The 20766-nt window shown below is 42.6% G+C and overlaps 1 long non-coding RNA gene across 1 annotated transcript; it reads left to right on the top strand.

Annotated features, from left to right (window-relative positions):
• Nucleotides 1–126: 126 nt before the first annotated feature.
• Nucleotides 127–12015, top strand: LOC123480917 (uncharacterized). Its single transcript, XR_006657063.3, has 4 exons — nt 127–571; nt 1297–1768; nt 9260–9425; nt 10485–12015. It is a non-coding gene; the product is annotated as an uncharacterized lncRNA (long non-coding RNA).
• Nucleotides 12016–20766: the final 8751 nt, after the last annotated feature.

The raw sequence follows: 20766 nt of genomic DNA, 5'->3' as shown, positions 1-20766 counted from the left end.
GAGGGATGGGGATTCTGCGCACGCGCAGCGGCCGGGGGGGCGGGGCCCGCGCTGCGTGGGGGCCCTTGGGGGAGGGGAGGGTCTACTCGCCAGCGGCTCTCAGAGTAGTCGGGTGGGACGGCCCCGCCTTTCACACACCCCGCCCCGACATCCACCCGTGAGAAGCGTTAACCCGTCAACACCGCGGTGGGCGGTGCGTAGGGCTTCCGGGTTCCTCGGCACTAACCACCCTACACGTGCACGGTAGCCCGGGCCTCTTCCCGCCGCAGCCAGCCCGACTTCGCTCGCCCCCGCCCCTGAGGAACGCCGGGCCTGAGTGGGCTGGCGTGATCCCATCCAGGCCCGGTATCCGAAACGTGCGTGAAAGGAGCCAAGGCTGGCTTTCCCCTTCTCCTACCCGGACCGTACTACGACTCCCAGCGGGCAGCACCGCCCCGCGCGTCGGCCGCAGGAGCGGTGCCTGCTGGGAACTGGAGTCCCCAACGGCCGCGGCGCCCGCCGACCCCAACTGGCCGCGGGTCCTGGCGGCCCCCAACCGTCCTGGCGCTGAACCCCGGCTGCCAGCCCCGCGGTGCGTGCAGTAGAGTGGGGGGAGGGAGGGGTTCGTGGGCCCTCGTCCTTCGGCTTCCTCGCCTTAGATTTTCTCAGCCTCTTCACGGGATTCTGTCGTCGGGCAGTGGCTTTAATTTGGGAAAGCTGTTCAGGGGTCTTTTCCGCTTCCCCTTTTAAAGTAAAGTGATCCCTGTGAATTTAAGAGGCTAGGCTGGAATCATTGATTCGTACTATTTCCACCGGAAATTTCCTTTGAGGCAGAAGACAGGACTCGAGAAAAATAAATGTTTTTCCTTAAAGTATGAGTCCGTCACAGTGTTAATGGCACCACAGACGTGCAACCATTTAGAATAGTTTCAAACGCAGTGTGCCCACGGTTTAAACAGTTTCGTCCATTAGCTGTGGCCTTTAATAGGACTGGTAAATTTAATGAGTTGATGGCCGTAGAAAATGCCGGTGAACAGGAATGACTATGTCAACATACGAATTCCCACTTTCAAGTGGTAGTTAATAGTTTCTGAAGGACTTGCGTCAACATTCTCCCGTCTGTTCCTGCCGCGGTCCTGTGTGGGACGTGGAGCGAGTGGTCGTGTGTTTTGCTGGGGAGGGAACGGCCCGAGCTGCCGGGGGTTCTTGACCTCCGTGACCTCCGGGGCGTGCGAAGAAATGGGAAGGTGCGGGCTGGGCACTGTGTTCTCCTCCGATTAAAACTGTGTCAGTGCTCTTTTACCCCTGTCTTGCTAGGAAGAAGAAGATATTTCTGGGAAACATGTTGCCTCATGTGATTCATTAGGCGAAAAGGGCAAAAATCTCAGGACTGTGCCTGAAGGAGACACTTGTACGGCCTGACGAGTCACCCCGCGATGGGGCAGAGCTCTGGTTGAATACGGCGAACGGCATCTTTACAGAGCGCGCGGGTGAAAGAGGAAGGGGCGACGGGCTGGACGAATTCCCGGCCCCTCGGGCAATGACAGACCCGAGCCCTGGAGTCCGCGTGCCGGACACCCAGGCGCGGCATCGCAGCCTTGACTGTCTCCTCTTAGACGCTGTCCCGGTTTTCTCCGAGAGAGAGAGGAGGGGACACATTCCATTGTACTGTAAGAGAAAGTAAGACTTCCGTTAAATTACTGAGCAGAGACAACATGAAAAACCAAGCAAGGGTAAAGGAAGAGTTGTGCTCAATGAAGAGGTGAAGGGAGACCGCCTCCAGTAACTTGTAAGTCAAATGACACAGAGTTAAAACCATGGAAACCCGCATGATTACCAGGGTTATCTCTCCAGGGGGCTACATGCACTGCTGGTAGAGGAAGGTGAGGGTGCAGTTTCTGGTGGACCTCACTAGAGCTTGGTTGTCAATAACAAAGTAAAAAAATGGTTTGCTTGGAATCTAGAACGTTCTGTCAGAGAGCAGGAGTTTGGCCAGCACTGCCTGGGTGGCTCTGAGCACTCCAGTCACTAGGAGGGGCTTCCGGAGGTGTCACCAGAGTAGGATTGACTGACTCTCCAAAGACCGCTTTGTTAGGAATCCACTTTGAACGAGCAGCTTCCCAATTGGTAAATCCCATCAACAGCTGAGCTTCCAGGGCACCCTGACTCAAGAAATGGTGGAGAGAATTATTCTCGTCACTAGACAGATACATCAGTTCTCGTAGGTTAGCGTGTCCTTCGGAAGGAAACTGGTCATCAGGACTCTTACGCAGCCGTGGTTCTTGCCATTCAGGGCGCGGGTCACGTTTTAGGGAGGTGCAGTTGAGTGTGTACTAGGGAGACTAAAGCAAAGTCCATCCCGAGGGGAGGCTGCTGTTGAGTCGGGAGCAGTTGGAGCCCGTCTGAGTTGGAAACAAGTGGGATCTGCAGCTGGAACCGAGAACCTGTTCCCTTGGTCCACCAATCAAGTCACCTCTTTATCTCCAACCAGCTCACTTCTCCCAGATTAGAAACTTTTCTGATCAAAAATCAGAACAAAAAACAGACTCTCCCTAGTGGCATATTCTCTAATTTACTCTTTTTCACAGTCAAACTTGTCATTTCCACTTCTTGTCTCCCCTGAATTCCTCAACCCCTCTATTGTCCATTTCCTCCCACCTCTACTCAAGCTACCCTTTCGACAGTCATCAGTGATTTCTCTTCTATTGGACATATCCAGGGGACTTTCCTCGGTATCCACAGAAGCTGACCCTGTTTTCCTCCCTCCCTTTTTTTAATACACTCTCTTGGTTTCTGGGCTACAAGTCTCCTGGTACTGCCCAGTTCTCAGACTATTCCCCATCTCCTAGTCACCCTTCCTAACCACCAGATTGGGCTGGATACTCTTCCTTTGAGCTTTGCCTTGACCATCCCTCTGCCACCATGTTTACCACATTACTTTAAAATAGGCTGCTTATGAGCTGTCTCCCAAAATAACTTGTAAGCTCTAAAATGGAGTCTGTGTTCCGTTTATCTGTATTCCTGCCACTGAGAACGAAGCCTGGCACATTGCAGGTGTTTTTGTTGTTGTTGTTTGTTTGTTGTTTAAATCTAACGTCAGGGAAAAGGCCAACCAGGCTTGTGGACTGACCACCCAAGGATTGGGGTTAATTGAGAGATCTCAGCCTTATTCACACAGGCACCAAGGGCCCCCTGTGTTTAAGTCCAGACTGCTTGGCAGACTGTCGCAGTGCTCTCCTTCTAAACTCCACAGGCAATTGGAAGGAGTGTTTCCTAACATGCTGGCTTGTTCCAGTGCTGTGCTGGGAAGTAGTAGACTTCTAGTGCCCAGAGTCAGGCAAGGAGGGACAAAGAAGGATCGCTGGTAAAAGGAGTTTCTGGACCTCCAAAGCTGAGAACACTGTACCATGGCAATCCTATCAATGTTCTGTCACCCTTCAGAGGCTATCAGTCTCACTCTTTGACTTCAGCAGTATGATAGCTTCCGATAGAGGTAGTTAAGACTACAAATAAAAGTCAGAAGATATAATATTTGTCAATTCCTTTTAGCTTTTTGATTCACTACGCTCATTTTTCTGATCATTTCTTTTTGGTCTTAAAAAATGTGCTGTCTGTGTTTATCTGGCTTGTCTGTGTATATCTAATTTTAGATCTCGAAGCTGTAGGACAGAATAATGTCTTTTTATGTGCAGCATCTCACTGTGGGTGGCTAAGAATGTCTAATGACATTAACACCATTCAATTAACCTGTTTTAGCAAATAAAAGGTCGAGTTTTCTAGAGAACTTATTCACTTGAACTTCACTAGAGATTTATAAATAATTTTCAAGCTATATCCAGGATATATTCAGAATATAGCCAGACTATAGTGTTTCATGTAATGTATGACAAAGTTGACTGGGCTTTAGGTCAGCTGAGAGATACATCTGAGATGGATGGATCATAAGAGAATATAGCAGTCCCTTCCCAACTGAGGGGAAACACTTTACGTAGATTCTTAAATAGAAAAATACTAAACAATGTCCATGATAAGACTCCAAACTATACAATGTTTAAGATTAGCTATTTGCTTCATTAGATTTATGGGTTGGTGAGGAACACAACACCTATACACATTTGTAATTTGTCATGCCCGTGATCAGAAGGATTGTCTATATAAGAGTCCCCTTCATATTTTATGGTTTCTTTTATATGTATTACATATTTTCCTCGTACCAACCAAGAACAAAGAAAGGAATTTATAAAAGTTTTAAATTGGTTCTGACATTGTGTATCAGATGATGTAACAACATTAGTGCTGAGAAAATGACTGCCAAGTAAGAAGATCCTGAAACGGAGACCTACTTAGGGTCATAAACAGAAACTATTTTAGAAGAAAAGCGTAATTAAAGGCTTTGTTGTAGAAGACAGTAAGAAACTCGGAGAAATCTCAGAACAGTTGGATTTTTAATAAAGTGCTCTTCTAATGACATAGCCATCTGTGTAAAACCAGTATGTTTGGTACAACAACAATAGGGAGTACTAGAGGTATATAGGTGTACTGTAACAGGCATACCACTATCTACCAAATAGGATTATTGTGAGACCTGAATAAGATACCATGTGTAAACTAACGTTACATCGTGTACAGAGCTACCATTTATTAACTCATTTCTGTAAATACAACTACACATTGATTTGGCAGATTCTAAATTCAAATTCATAGCAAAAGTAGTAAATAGATACGAATACATACACATAGAAACATGAAAACAGATACAAGTACATACACATATAGGCATGAAAAAAATACAACTGTTACTGTTGTAAATTAACTTGGAGGATAGAAAAATGCAATGGCAACATTGAGACAAGGTAAACATTGGATGGATAACAAAAAGAAACACCTAATTTAAATCAATTGCCTTTCTAGGGTATGAATTATGTGTGGAGGGGTCAATGTGAGAACTTTGAAATGGGTTATACTCTAGGACCATGGTTCCTGAGGCACAAATAACCTAAGTATGTAAGGTATAAAGAATAACAAAAATACATTTAAGATAGAAGAAATTTAATTAACATTAAGAACTAATGCTTATTGAGCATCAACATGCCTCCTTATCACCACCCTATCGGTTGTGAAACTACAATATTGTAAATGAGGAAACTAAGGCTTAAGATGTTGAAAAATTGATTCAAACACAGGCAATGCAAGTTTAAAAGATGAGGTCTTTCATCTGGGAATTAAGTGGGGCAGTACTTGAAATAATGAGAGGAAAAGGCATTGTAAGGTGGAGGAAATAATATCAGGAATGTCATAGAGGTAAGGATAAGGAAGATGTGTGTGTGTTTTATTTTTTTAGAGAGGGAGAGAAACATCGATGTGATGGAGAAATAAGGATCCGTTGTCTCTTGGTTGCACCTCGACCAGGGACTGAATCTGCAACCTAGGCTTGTGCCCTGACAAGGCATCAAACCCAACAGCCTTTCACTTTGTGGAATGAGGCCCAACTAACTGAGCCACGCCAGTCAGGGCTCAGTGGGATTTTTTTTTTTTAAGGTAGATTGAAATCACTTTCAAAGTGAGGTCTCTGGTAGGTGACTAAAGGGCAACTATCCTGGGCTGGTGATTAAAAAGGGAGATACACACACACACAAACACACACATATGTACTTCCTTCTTTTAATATATATTTACTGAGTGATAGAACCTTGGAGAAGCTTGGAACACTGCAGATACAGAAATGGAGAAGAGAATCTCTACCTTAAAGAATGTATAATGACATTAATACCACTGAATTCACCTCTGTGTAGATTTTCTTTTAATCATAGTGAATGGATTGCAAAGTTCTCTAAATCTAGACATTTATAAATAACTTACAAATAATTTTTTAAAGATTTTATTTGTTTTTAGAGAAAGGGGAAGGAAGGGAGAAAGAGAGGGAGAGAAACATCAATGTGTTGTTGCCTCTTGAGTGCCCCCCACTGGGGACCTGGTCTGCAGCCCCGGCGTGTGCCCTGACTGGGAATTGAACCAGTAACACTTTGGTTCGCAGGCCAGTGCTCAATCCACTAAGCCACAGCAGCCAGGGCCTTACAAATAATTTTAAGTTACTTCTCTTTAGGATTACCTAGAGTAATTTATAATATACTTTATTATGTAAAATAAATCAGAGTTGTCTGGTTTCATGAGGTATTTAAGTCTAACATTAAGAGGCCTATCTGATGTGCACAATGAAGGAATATTGCAACTCCTAACTGAAGGGGTATGCTTTCTGGAGGCCTCTGTAATGGTAAAATATTACACAAAGGACGAACAGTCTAATGAGGTGACAGACATGATTAGCAATAATTACAATACATTACAATGAGTGGTATAGTAGCATGGTGAGCACTAGGTGCTCTGGGTACAAAAAGCAGGTAAATTGAACTCAGCTTTGGGCGTTTGTGGCTAGGGGCATGAGAGGAGCAATCAGGCTGAATTTCCTGATTTAATAACATCCACCACTTAGCAAGTTGACCTAGAAAAGGTCAGCACACAGTGAGACTCCAGGTCCAGGCCCACTAGCAACGTTACTCAGTGATGGTGCTCTCCTCTGGGTTAGGCCCAATAGAGAACTGCAATGGCTCTCATGAGTCATAAGTGACCTACCTTTCCTGTATTAGTCTTAATATCCCCCTGTCTATTTTGTACCTACCAATTAGTCTTCTTAATCCATGCATCTAGGGGAGGGAGGGGGGTTCAGCTGGAGTGGGGTGGAGGGATGGGGAGAAAAGGCACACAACTGTAATTGAATAACAATAAAAATTAAAATAAAAAAAAAATCCCTGCACCTATTCCTCCATTCTTCCCCTTCCCCTTCCCAGCTGATAGCCCTCTAAATGATCTCCATATCTATGATTCTGTTCCTGTTCTGCTTGTTTGCTTAGTTTGTTTTTCTTGATTCAGTTATTAATAGTTGTAAATTCATTGCTATTTTAATGTTCCTAGTTTTGATCTTCTTTTTCTTAAATAAGTCCCTTTAACATTTCATGTAATAATGGCTTGGTGATGATAAACTCCTTTACCTTTACCTTGTAGGGGAAGCACTTTATTTGCCCTTCAATTCTAAATGATAGCTTTGCTGCATAGAGTAATCTAGGTTGTAGGTCCTTGCTTTTCATCACTTTGAACACTTCTTGCCAGTCCCTTCTTGCCTGCAAAGTTTCTTTTGAGAAATCAGCTGACGGTCTTATGAGAACTCCTTTGTAGGTAACACTCTGCTTCTCTCTCTTAAGATTCTCTACTTATCTTTAACCTTTGGCATTTTAATTATGATGTGTCTTGCTGTGGTCCTCTTTGGGTCCAACTCATTTGGGACTCTGTGCTTCCTGGACTTGTATGTCTATTTCCTTCGCCAAAGTAGGGAAGTTTTCTTTCATTATTTTGTTCAAATAAGTTTTCAATTTCTTGCTTTTCCTCTTCTTCTGGCACCCCTGTGATTCAGATGTTGGTATGTCTGGAGGTGTCCCAGAGGCTCCTTATACTATTCTCATTGTTTTAAAATTCTTTTTTCTTCTTGCTGTTTTGGTTGAATGCTTATTTCTTCCTTATGTTCCAAGTCATTGATTTGAATCCCAGCTTCATCCCCTCCACGGTTGGTTCCCAATAGATATTTCTTTATTTCACTTCGTGTAACCTTTATTTCTTCCTCGTCTTTTTTATGTTGTTGCCATACTCAATGAGTTCTTTGAGCATCCTGATCAACAGTGTTTTGAACTCTGCGGTTCTTTCATTTACTTCTTTTTCTGGGGTTTTGTTCTTTCTTTTATTCGAGACATGTTTCTTTGTCTCCTCAAGTTGGCGGTCTCCCTGTGTTTGTTTCTGTGTGTTAGGTAGAGCTGCTTTGACTCCCTGTCTTAGTAGCGTGGCCTATTGTAGAAAAGGGAACTGTAAATTGTGTGGGGCAGAGCCTTAGGTAATTGCCAGGGTGGGGCAACCTGCTTCACTGCTTTGTGGATGTATGTGGGGGGAAGATTATAAGAGGGGACAATGCCACTGCCTGGCTTCTGGAGGTTTGCCTAGCACTCACCCTGTTTCCAGTCACTTCACTTACTCCCTGTATGTGACTGGCGCCCTTCCAATTATTGCCCTGGTGCTGAATCCCAGAGAGGGTGGGTCTGCATACACTCTAAGTCCATGCAGGCCCTTTAAGCAGACTCTTCTGAAGATCAGCAGTTTCTTCTACTGCCCCAACCCCACACTGATTTTTACAGCCAGAAGTTGTGGGGATTTATCTTCCTGGAGCTGGCTCCCTGGGCTCTGTGGTCTGGCCTGGGGCTGGGATTGCTTGCTCCCAAGGTTTCCCTCCCGATTTTTATCCACCACACGTGAATGTGGGACCTCCCATTACTGCCTCCACCTCTCTGTGCCATATCTCGTCCCTGCCCCTCCTGCCCATCTGAGAGAATGTGGCCTCTTTAAATCCTTAGTTGTCATACTTCCATATAGCTGGATTTTCTGACGGTTCTGGGTGTTATTTGTTTTGAGGTCTAGTTGTGATTCTTTCTGTGGTTGCACGAGGAAGCGAAGCGTGTTTACCTGTGCCTCCATGTTAACTAGAAGTCCTCTAAAGCCTACTTTTAATCTCTTAGAATTACTTAAGGTTTACCCAATTATCATTGCCTTTTTACTAATAATTTTAGAATGTTGTCCATTTCTTCCTGTACAAAATTCTATTTTTAAAGACAATGTAAGATAACCTATCTTCCATTTAACTGTTGATGACATAATTTGCATTTGAAAAACAAAATCCTAGTTTCTCAAGGATAAAAGTGAGAAGCTGAAAGCCACTACATCCAAGAACTCGGAAGTGTCCATTGTCTGTCTGCTGATGCTCTTACATGGACAAAGACAAGAGGATCAAACCATATGCCTATAACTATTATGGAAGCATGCAAAACGAAGACTTATTATGAGCAGTGAAACAACCGGCTGGACATCCTTAGTGAGATGCATTCTAAGAGAAAAGCAATGAAAAGTTTGAATGTTATGTAGTAGTTCCACTATGAGTATTAATATTTGTATTAATATTTTATGCTTTTATTATCAGATAAAAGAAATGAGTGATTTTTCTAACTTTGTTAAGAATCCAACATTTTTATTTAGTGTAATAATTGTGTTTCATTGAATTATTAAAAAGGGAACTATAGTTATAATTTGCATAAATAATTTAAAGTAGAAGTAACATACTGTAATGTGAGAACTAAGTTGGAAATAATATTATAAACCAATAACATTTACTAAAATATGTCTTTTCTAGCATTGTTCAATGAACTGGCCAAGGAACAATAATACTCCATCATCACAAACCTGATGATATGCACTCCTAATACCAAAGTTATGGGGTCAAATATTATTTTTCACTTAAAGGAAACAACATGCTTTAGAAAAATGGCTGATTCATGTCTGGGTCTGGGAACGTACAGGTGAGTCTTGGAACATTTTAGGCCAGAAAGCAAGAATGCTTTAAAAAATAATGGTGTTGCATGGGAGAACACAGAAGCCAGTTTAAGGGGACAACAACTGGCTAAATTCTGTCAATTTGATTATCAAAAGGGAAACAATGACTATGGTTAGTTGAAATGTGTTAGTTTGTAGAAAGTTTATAATTGTAGGAAAAATGAGAAAAGTTGACAAATTATACTAAAGATGCTGAATGTTACAGAATCTCATTACTCACACTTATCGTGTTAGTACTGTTTGACTCATTGAGTCTGTGCAGAATATCAAATTCAGTAAATATCAAGGATGTTAGTTTTACTTAATCTAAGCTTACATTTAGAAGAATAATTCTTAACTCTTCATGCATAACTGCCAGTGTCTATACAAGGGCAAACTGACATTTTTGTAGTGACAAAATCATATCCTTAACTGCCTTAGAAATCTAATGCTGGGAGTTTTGATTGCTCCTCAAAGTACCATTCTAGTGTGTCATCTTGGGAAAATTAGTTTGAAATTTATTTGAGTTTTTGTATTCCCAAGTCTCTATGAATTGATCAGCTAAGTTTTAAAGCTAGTTCATAACCCTGGTTGTATTTTGCATAAGACTATAGCAGGCTGGCTGATAGAACTTTCCATGATGGGGACATGTTCTATACCTTTGCTGTCCAATAGGGTAAGCCATTAATCACATACAGCTAATTGAATGGCTGTTGAGCACTTGAAATGCAGCTAGTGAACTGAATTTTAAATTTGATTTATTTAAATTAATTTAAAGTTAAATAGACATGCGGTTCGTGACTACTGTATTGGACAACATAGGTCTTGATCTTAAACCTCCTTTTAATTATATGGGATAAATTTAGGTTTACTCAGGAATACAAATTCCTTCTCACCAATTCTGGAATATTGTGATTTCCCTTAAGATAAGGATTTGTACTGAAAAAATTAGGATTTTAATGAATAGGTAATACATTTGCATTGTTTAAAATATTAAAAAATATAAAAAGGTAGACATTAAGAATTCTCTCCCTCTCTATTCCCAGCTACTCACAGGTGTGACGCATGTTATCAGTTTCTTATATGTCCCAGAATACTTGATGCATACAAGTAAGTCAGTAATGATAGCATGCCTTCATTGTGTGCGGGGGTTTTCCTCTTAACTTACAAGTATTTTAGGGACCACTTTGTATCAGTACATCAACAGTCTCCTTCCTTATAACTGTATAGTCTTAAGAATCCATTTTGAAGGATGCCTGAACGTGGCCTGTCTGCCTTCTTGACAACTGACAAGTAGCTTGCATTTGTGTAACAGGGTGCAGCCAAGAGGAGGGCCCTAAATAGGGATTTGTAATGGGGGTCCAGAACTCAAGGTGTCCAGGAAATATTAGAAAAATATATATAGGATGTCCTCACCCCCACAAGCCTGAGCTGGGGGAAGGGACAGATGGAGCAGGGCCATTGAGAGCTGTTTTGTACAGCAACACAGCTGTGCAGCTAACCTCTGGCTTGGTCATTTAACATATCTATAACCTTTAACTGGTTTCATGGATATGTTAAATAGCTGTGGCCAGGCTTTGAGCCAGGGAGATGGGAGTGACTTCAACACAGGATGTAACTGGGTAGCAACACCCCTGGTTATAGCACCTGGGTGAGAGCTTGGAGAAGATTGGCTCCATGCCATGGGGCCACACCTGCCCAGATTTACTATGGCAGCCCAGTAAAGCTGGAAGGATACGGGAATGCTGGCAGGTGTAACTGATTGTAGGAGGAGTCGGAAATGGGGCCGCAGAGGAAGACTGGTCTGGGATTTAATCCCAGGTTCGGCAGCCATACCAGGAAGAAAGGACCACATTGCTTTGGCAGAGTGGGGACCCCATGGTGGCAACACAGCTGATGGTGCTGGGAGCCTGAACCATGGACTTCTACTTTTTCTGAGATACGGTACCCTAGACTTGGGCAGAGGGGGAAGGAAGGACTGTGTGCGTTTGTGGGTATTCTAAAGAACTTTAGTATTTTAATGAAGACATTAAGTCACTACTCTAAGTCTGTGTAACTTTTAAATAAATAATTTCTTTCCTTTTCACCAGTCTCTGGCATTGAGAGAGGTCTTTCCTCTGGTGGTGGGCAAGGCGAACCTAGTATGTTGGGGGGGTGCCCAGAGAGAAAGACGGGGTCCTTTCGGTAACAGTATATCGTTCACCCCCCCCCCCACCCTGGGTCTGTTCTGTAATATTTGGAATGTGAAGAATACAAATTTCACAAGAAAGGTAAGAATAAAAACAGGTAGAACCTATGGCAGCACCTACTCATGCACACCACCCATATGGAGGATGGCCAAATGTAAAAATGCCTAGTTCTTTTCTTTTAAACTTATATTTTGAACCAAATCATGCTAAGCTTTGTGAAGTGACCCAGGATATTATATTATGATACCACTGTGATTTAGAAAACATAATTTCAATAATATGTAAACCCCTTTAGCCCCACTGCACATAGAGGAAAATCCAAACTTGTCACCAAGGCCTCCCAGGCTTTGCATGATCTGGCTCCAGACTTGTGTGTAATCACTAGGCTCCAACCACGTAGGCCTCTTATCACAGCCAGCCCTCTCTGCCTCTGGGCCTTTGCCCTCCCTCCTCTCTCTGTCTGGCCTGCTCTTTCCTGTAGCCCCCTACTTCAGCCTCCAACCTCAGTTTGAATGTCATCTCCTTCTTGATGGCTTTACAGAGTGTGCCATCTATAGTGCTCTGTCACCCCAGCCCACACTACTATCTTCATAGCACTTACTATAACCTGTAGTTATTTTGTTTATTTGTTTATGTTGTTATAGTTCTTTCATTTATGATATCTCCCATTGGAATGTAAGATCCCTGATTACAAGGAATTGATCTGTCTTCACCAGTGTGTCTTCAGGACCTAAACCAGTGCTTGCCATTTCAAACAGTCTCTCATAATTAAATATAGTGAATTATTTTAAAAGAATTACTGTTTTTAGATGAGTTTTTAAAATTGTATTAATATCTACCTGGAGTCCTATTTCCTTCTACAAGTCAGAGACATCCAGTGTGTTGATGTCACTGAAGCTGCTTGCGTCCGCTACGACCCGGCACCTATGAGGCGGCACTGCTTGTGCCCTGATGGTGTGTACTCTCCGTCTTACAGTCTTTTTGAGTCAGCCTGTCTTGGTCATTATGTCAACATGTCAACATTTATTAGCTAAGTACTCCCCTTGTCATTACTCAGTATACACGTATATACAGTGCTTTAAAGTTTGTAAAAAGTTTTTTATTTATGTGAATTTATTTGATCTTCAAAAACCCCCTTTACCCTGTAAGGCATCTTCTGGCCATTCTATTGGTAAGGTTACTGGAATTCAGAAAAGATTAAATTTGCTTAAAACAAAATAACTGGTAAAACACAGAGTTAGTAAGGGAACTTAACTCTTCCAAGTCAAACTTCTAAGTCCAAATCCTTGGCTTTTTCAGCCACACCACAGGGATTCCAACACTGTGTTTGAATAAAACTTGGTAGTTTACAAAGTACTTCTACATGAACTATTTCATTTGATACTCTTTTACCACTCTTGTGATTCACAAGGCTGAATAATTTCCATACTCTCTATAAGGAAACAGTACACATGCAAAACCAAAGACAGAGGTTACAGAGTAATACAAACGCATGGAGGTTAATTACAGAAATATATACAGATGCCAAGGAGATTGTGAATTGTATATAGCATTGTATATAGCCAAAGGAGATCTATTATAAAGCCTGGGAAGATGTGAGTGCTAACAGAATTTGGAAAGAAGGAAGAAATCGGATTCAAGGGGTCAGAAATGAGGGATCCTGCTTGCACATACGGGTGATGGGCTATGCAAAGACAGATGTGCATGTAGGCACAGTGTTGATGTGGAAAACATGGCCAGCAAATCAACTTGGCAAAAACAGAGGGGCTTCATCAAGAAATAATGAAAGCATAAAAATACCAGTAGAAAACACAGGCAGTAAAATTTCAGACCTCATGTAGCAATATTTTTGCTGATATATCTCCTAGGGCAAAGGAAATGAAGAAATAAACAAATGGGACTACATCAAATTAAAAAGTTTCTGCACAGCTAAGGAAACCATAATGAAAATGAAAAGAGGACTGACTGTATGGGAGAACATATTTGTCAATGATGCATTGGACAAGGGTTTAATCTGCAAAATATATCAAGAACTCATGACTCAACACCAGGAAAACAAACAACCCCATTAAAAAATGGACAAAGGACCTGAATAGACACTTCTCCAAGGAGGACATACAGAGGGCCTATTGACATATGAAAATGTGCTTAATATCACTAGCCATCAGAGAGATGCAAATTAAAACCACAATGAGATAGCGCCTCACACTTGCCAGAATGGCCATCATTAACAAACAAGAGCTGGAGATGATGAGGAGAAAAGGGAACCCTAGCGCACTGTTGGTGGGAATGCAGACTGGTGCAGCCACTGTGGAAAATGGTATGGAATTTCCTCAAATAATTAAAAAAGGAACTGCCTTTTGGCCCAGCAATTCCACTGCTAGGAATATACTCTAAGAATCATGAGACATCAATTCAAAAGAACTTATGCACCCCTATGTTCATAGCATTACTATTTACAATAGCCAGGTGCTGGAAACAGCCTAAGTGCCCATCAGTAGATAAGTGGATCAAAAAACTGGTACATTTACACAATGGAATAGTATGCAGCAGAAAAGAGGAATTCCTGCCTTTTGCACCAGCATGGATGGAACTGGAGACTATTATGCTAAGTGAAATAAGTCAGTTGGTGTAAGACAAATATCATCTCACTTATAAGAAGAGTCTAATGAACAAAGTAAACTAATCAGCAAAATAGAACCAGAGGCATGGAATCAGGAAATAGACTGACAGCTGTAAGAGGGGAGGAGGGAGGTGAGGACTGATTGAAAGAAGGGGAAGGGACTAGTCAAACACACACGAAGCCCCCACGGACATGGACAACGGTGTGAAGATTGACTATAGATGTGGGGCTGAGCTGGATGGAAGGAGCAAAGTGGGGGAAATGGGACATCTGCAACAGAATAAACAATAAAACATCAAAAGTGAAAAAAAAAAAGCTGAGGATGCTAAGGTGAGTATCTCTAGTTGGTAGAAGACCTTAGATGTCAGGGGAGTTGGATTTTATTTGACAGACATTGGGAAGTTGTTAAAACCTTAGGCAAATAAAAGAGATGAAAGCAAAGTTTGATGACTCCTGGCAGCTATGTGTAGAATGAGTCACAGCAGGGGAGCCACCAAAGGCTAGTGCAGTAATCCTGGTGGGTGTAAGGTGACAGAGTCATAGACTGTGGTGTGACTGAGGAAAAGGGAAGGAAAGCGGACTTTCAGAGAAAGGCTCATCTGGACTGGATGACGGATTTAGAGTGGGGGAGAAATGAAAGAGTGGGAAACAACCCATTCCCAGCCTGTGGGACTGGGCTGATTGTGGGGCAATAAACGTGTTAATTCTGAAGGGAAGCCTTTTGGCTGAGGTGGAGAGTAGAGAGGTGGGGATAAAGAAGTGATGAGCTGTTTTTGAAATGCAAAGTTGAAGGTGGCGCAAGGAGGTTTAGTTGAAGGTGTGTAGGCAACCAGAGAAACAAGTCTGGAGAGAGAGAAGTCAGAGTTCATATTGTCTTTTTAATTTTTTTAAACCTCTGACTCTTCCCAAACTGCACATTCCACCCACTCACACAGCCTTAAATTCTCTTTTCTTGGTAATTCACTATTGAGAAGAATTCACATTTATAGATATGAGTATTTCCTTGTGACATTTCTCTGTGGTAGTATTAAAAAAAAAGGATTTAAGAAATGTATTAAGAGTTTTCACCCTGAAATGATTATTTAGGAGCTACTTTGGTTTTTTAAGATTAATATTCATTACTTTCAAAGTCAAAATTTGTGCTTAAGCCTTTAAATATTTCCATTAAAAAATTTTTATTTTTAAGATTTTACTTACTTTTAGAGAGAGGGGAAGGGAGGGAAAAAGAGGGAAACATCAATGTGTGATTGCCTCTTGTGAGCCCCCCACTGCCCCCACTGGGAATCAAACCAGTGACCCTTTGGTTCGTAGGACTGCACTCAATCCACTGAGCCACACCAGCCAGGGCTAAATATATCCATTTTTTTAATTCCATTTATAAATCTAGCAAATCAATGTCTGATCCACTTAGTTAATCATTTTAAACTGTACATATTTAATAATTTGAATATTTTTGAAACATCAATTTTCTGATTAAAAAATCCTTCCAAATTCTTAAGTAATTCTCATAAAACCAACAAATATAAACAAATACAAGTGGTAAGTTCTCTTAAAAGTTACAATATAGCATATAACTTTTAAAAGATTTTATTTATTTATTTTTAGAGAGGGGAAGGGAGGGAGAAAGAGTGGGAGAGAAACATCAATGTGTGGTTGCCTCCTGCACGCCCTCAACTGGAGACCCGCCCTGCAACCAAGGCCTGTGCCCCAGACTGGGAATTGAATCAGTGACCGTTTGATTAGCTGGCCGGCACTCAATCCACTGAGCCACACCACCCAGGGCTTAAAAGATTTATAACTTAAAATCAAGTCTAAATCAATTAATTACATGCTGTAAATCAGTATTGCAAGATTAATTTTCACATATTTTATTAAACATTAAAAGAATTTCTATTGAATACAATTAAACAGAAGTATTTAAAACATCAAACATTAGAAGCATTTAAAATACCAAATATTTAGATCCCTTAATACAAAAATACAATACCATAAGGTTGGATATCCTTCCCTCTATCTCTATTAATTCTAAATCTTCCCAGAATTAAAAGAAGCCTGCTCACTAAGAAAACAATTTTATCATCCCAAGCAGACCTAGGAACGCCTTACCTGGAAATGTTTGGGTAATACTTGCTTAGCTAGAAGGTTTCTCTTGGCCAGAGTGCCTCTTGGCCTCTGGGTCTTCACTTTTTGCCTTCTGTTGAGTGCAGTGATTTTTAACCTTTTTCATCTGCTGGCACAAATAAACTAATCACTAAAATTCTGCAGCACACCAAAAAATATACTTTTTGCCCATCTGACAAAAAACAGGTATAATTTTGGTTCATTCACACCAGAAGGCTACTGTTGTGTTGGCTGTTGTCATTTTTTTTTTTTAATATGACAATCTAGGGGAAAAGAGGTCAGTGCTCCTGACTAAATAGTCAGATATTGCATGTTTTTAAAATTCTTGCAGCACACCAGTGTGCCATGGCACACAGGCTGAATGCCGCTGCTCTCTGGGCGTTGGAAAGGAAGGGGCTTTAGCTTTCTCGATGGAAGTGTGGTCAGCCAGATTCCAGTTCTGCACCTCCTCCCCACCACCCCTGAAAGGCTGATTTTTAAGAAAGTACAGAACTGGACTAGGTCAAGCGTCACTGAAATCCTACTGCAGTCTGAACCTCTTAAATTCTTCATCACCCTGTAGTGGGGAGAAAGGATATATTGTTAAGATTAAAAGCAGTCAACAGAACTACTTTTAGGGGAATAAACTGTCTTTAAAGAACTAGATTCAGCAAAGTCCTTTCTTAAGCCATTTTGAGGAGATGTGGGAATAAGTTGGAAGTCCAATGGCTTACAAGAGGAAGAAAAATTTTCAAGTTCCAGAAGGCAGGCAGAAAGGGAAGGAAGGAAAAATTAGAGTGAATGGGGAGAGAGGGAGGCTCGCTTGAGGATAAGGCTAATGTCGGTGCATGCGCTCCGCGGGGAGGGACCATTAACATTCCTAGGTATCGGGGATGTGTAATGCCAGTGGTAGTTGATTTTGCCGTGTTCCCCTTTCTGTCGGGGCCACAGGTGTCTTATGAAAATTAGTCTGATAGTGATGGCCTGGGGTTGGATCAGAGCTCAGAGATTTGAGGTGGAGAATTGTCATTTGGGACAATTTGGGAGCCAATGACAACTGCCCTGGAATGAAGACTTTATTGTAGTACTGCCTGGAGGGAATGGCATGGGAACAACAGGTGGAGGAGAGATTCAGGGACATCAGTGAGAGTAGGAGTTGGAGCCAAAGTAAGAGAGAAGGTGAGACCGGTTTCCATCAATCAGACGAGTGGGGGTGGGTGGGCGGGCCGGAATGAAGGGAGAGAGCATGGGCCAGCCGTGTTGAGTATGGCGTGCTGGGACCTTCGGAGGAATTCTATAGCTGGAAGTTAGACCACAGCAGTGATACTGAAATAGTGTGAGAATTTCCAAGGAACTGAATTTAGAGAGGAAAGAAGAGGCTGCACTTCAGGACCTTTGGGTGAGTGCTCTGTGCATTAGAATTAGGGACATGAGGAAGAGGGGAAAAAAACCTCTGAGGAAAAGAAACTGTGTGAAAGAGAGATCTTGGGTATTGCCGAATTGTAGAAACCTAGGGAATAGTATAAACGAACTTATCCCTACATATACAGTTCACTTTAGCTCATTAGCCATCAATTAAACACCTCAGTGTGCTTGACAGGAGAATGTGGATATAAATAAAACAAGATCCTTGAGGCTGGCAGGGGAAAGTTACTTCCTAACATGAGGGCCGGGGGGAGGGGATCTACCCAGGAAATGGTCTGCCTGGGTGTAGGTGGGGTGTGTATTTGGGGAGGAGTCGGGAAGTCAGTAGATTTCAAATTTTACTGCACCTCACACTCTCCCTGAGGGCCTGTTAAAACACTGATTACTGGGCCACACATCTAAAGTTTCTGATTCCAGGTGATGCTGACGCTGCTGGTTCTGGGACCGCGCTAGGTTGATGTGGGGGCTGGGGCTGGGGATGTGATGCACAGGAACATCAGTGCTATCCTTTGCCTTCCTTCTCTGTAGGTCTCGGGGTCCGACCACTGAGCGTCCATCACTTCCTCTACAGTCTTTTCACCACACCGTTAACTACAGTGGTGACTTCTAACTTTAAAAACATGTTTACAAGGCTGCTGCTTTTGAAAACTGCTGGAATGGAGGTGGAGGAGGGGAATTGTTAAACCTCTGCCCCAAACCTCCTCACCCTGCAAGGCACTGGCCCCAGGCTTCTGCCAATGAATGTTAGTACCTACTTTCTATTTGGCTGCTACAGAGAGGTCCCCATCAAGACTGGAAATAAGTGTGAGTTCTTCAACTATAAAATCTGCACTTGAAGGATCAAAGCATAAGCCAAAAGGAAGGCCTTTGTTAACAGGCCTCTTCAGTAACTTCATTAAGGACCTAATGAGAGAGAGAAGCCTCAGACCAGGAGATGGGGGAGTTTGGTCAGTTAGGGAAGTAAAGAGGGAATTATAGAGGCTAGCATTGATAGTGACTACCCAGACTTTGGCCAGGAAAGAGGGAACATTAATGGACAGACGTCTAATATTACAGTCCCATTGGCTAGCCCATTCCTGATGTGGAAATAGAGGTGTCACATTTTTTTAGCCTGATTCCATGAGTCTGATTTTTCTAGCTGCTGTTCTTCTGGTTCTCATTCATCTCCATGGGCAGGTCGCATTGTAGGGAAAGAATTCACTGCTCTGACCTCACTTTCCCTCTGCTCACCTCCCCATCTTTGAACAGGCATAAGATGATAAGGCCGATTTCACTCTCCTTTGTGGGAGGAAGACATGAAGCCCAGAGCCACCTGGAGAGAGGTACTCAGTGCCTGTTTCCCGATTGATTGAAAAATACATGCTTTTCATTTATATCATTATAATTACTTTCTTACCATAGGCAAAGATGCCACAGTTGTTATCCCAAGAGAATTTGGTTTATTTTTAAACTACGGATGAATCTGAATTTTTATAATCATCAGAGTCTGAGCAATTGCCACGAGCAAACATGCTTCAGCTGCATAAATCTGAACTTCTGCAGAGGGGAAGCGGATGGGTAATAATACTCTATGTCTGTACCACACGATACATCTCCACGCTCTCCCAAATCATCACACTTGCTCGTTACAACTTGTTGAGACAGGCAGAGTTGATATTTTAATTTCCATTTTATAGGCTTAGTTCATCAAACATTTATTGATCTCTTTTTATATACCTGGCCCTCTGCTGGGCACTGGTGATATTGAGAGGAAAAGAATACAGTTTCTATTATTCAACTGCTCACAGTCTAGTGGAAGACACAAATATAGCAACTAAGTAAAGTATGATGTGGTTAGTTAGCATTATGAAGGTGGTGTGAGCAAAATGTTAGGGGCGCCAAGAAAGAAGTAAAGAAGGGGGTGAGGAGAAGTAGACATCACTGAACGTCTATGCAGTGCCAGGTATGAGGCTAGGCCCTTGCTACTCAAAGTGTGGACCACCAAACACCAACATCTAGATCATCTGGGTGCTTTTAGAAATGCACCGGAATCTCAGGCCCCATGCCAGAACCATGGATTCAAAACCTGCATTTTTGCAAGATGCCCAAAACATCTCTATGCCCATGAAAAGTTGAAGAGCACTGAGCTAGCTGACTTATATATTTTACTTAATTCTCAAGCCAGGGAGGTAGCTACTATTATCCCCATATTATAGGTAGGAGATGAAGTCACATGATTTGTGTCACAACAGCTATGTCACAGAGCTGGAATCTGAACTCAAAACCCTGACAGAGTCCCAGGCTGCATTCACTATCCTGCTCTGTTCCTGGCTTTCTAGGGGTCTCAGGCTTCCCAGAGGAGGTGATGTCTGAGCTGGACTTGGAAGGACCTTGTTTGGAGGAGGAAGAACATTCCAATCAAAATACCACTTGAACATATGCTTGGTATGGCGATGGAACATAGGGCCTGTCATGGGAAGTGGTAGGGAATGAGGTGAGCAGAGAAGATTGGAATCAAATTATAAAGGGCCTTGAATGCCACCCTAAGGAACTTGTACTTATCCTGCGGGAAGAGTCTGCAGTCTGATGAGGGGTTGTGATGTAGGTAGACTGCTGGTGTCAGGAGCCCAGCCTGACCACTTACAAGCTGCGTGATGTTAGGCCATGTCGCAAGTAGCTTTCTCTTGACTCAGACACTGAGATGGACGGCTATTAGAGATCCAGGCTGTGCGAGGAGGAGGGAGAAAGCAGGGCTGGGCAGAGGAAGAAGCCCAGGAGCAGCCCAGCAACATCTCAGCCACCCTGATGGAACGTTCTTAAGCAAGGATGGCCTGTCCACGTTGTCCTGTATCAAGCTGAAGTAGCCAGGCCTTTGTCCAAGGACCCTGAGATTGGCTGGGCTGGAGATGGAGATTTGGGGGGGAAATGTCGTGGTCAGAGCTTGGACGTGAACCAATTGCCCAGAGTGTGGTACGGGAAGAGGGGCCAGTGCTGGGGGCACAGGCACGTAGG

This window comes from Desmodus rotundus, chromosome 8, assembly GCF_022682495.2.
Source record: "Desmodus rotundus isolate HL8 chromosome 8, HLdesRot8A.1, whole genome shotgun sequence".
Lineage (NCBI taxonomy): Eukaryota > Metazoa > Chordata > Mammalia > Chiroptera > Phyllostomidae > Desmodus > Desmodus rotundus.
This window is presented reverse-complemented; position numbering and strand designations above follow the sequence as displayed.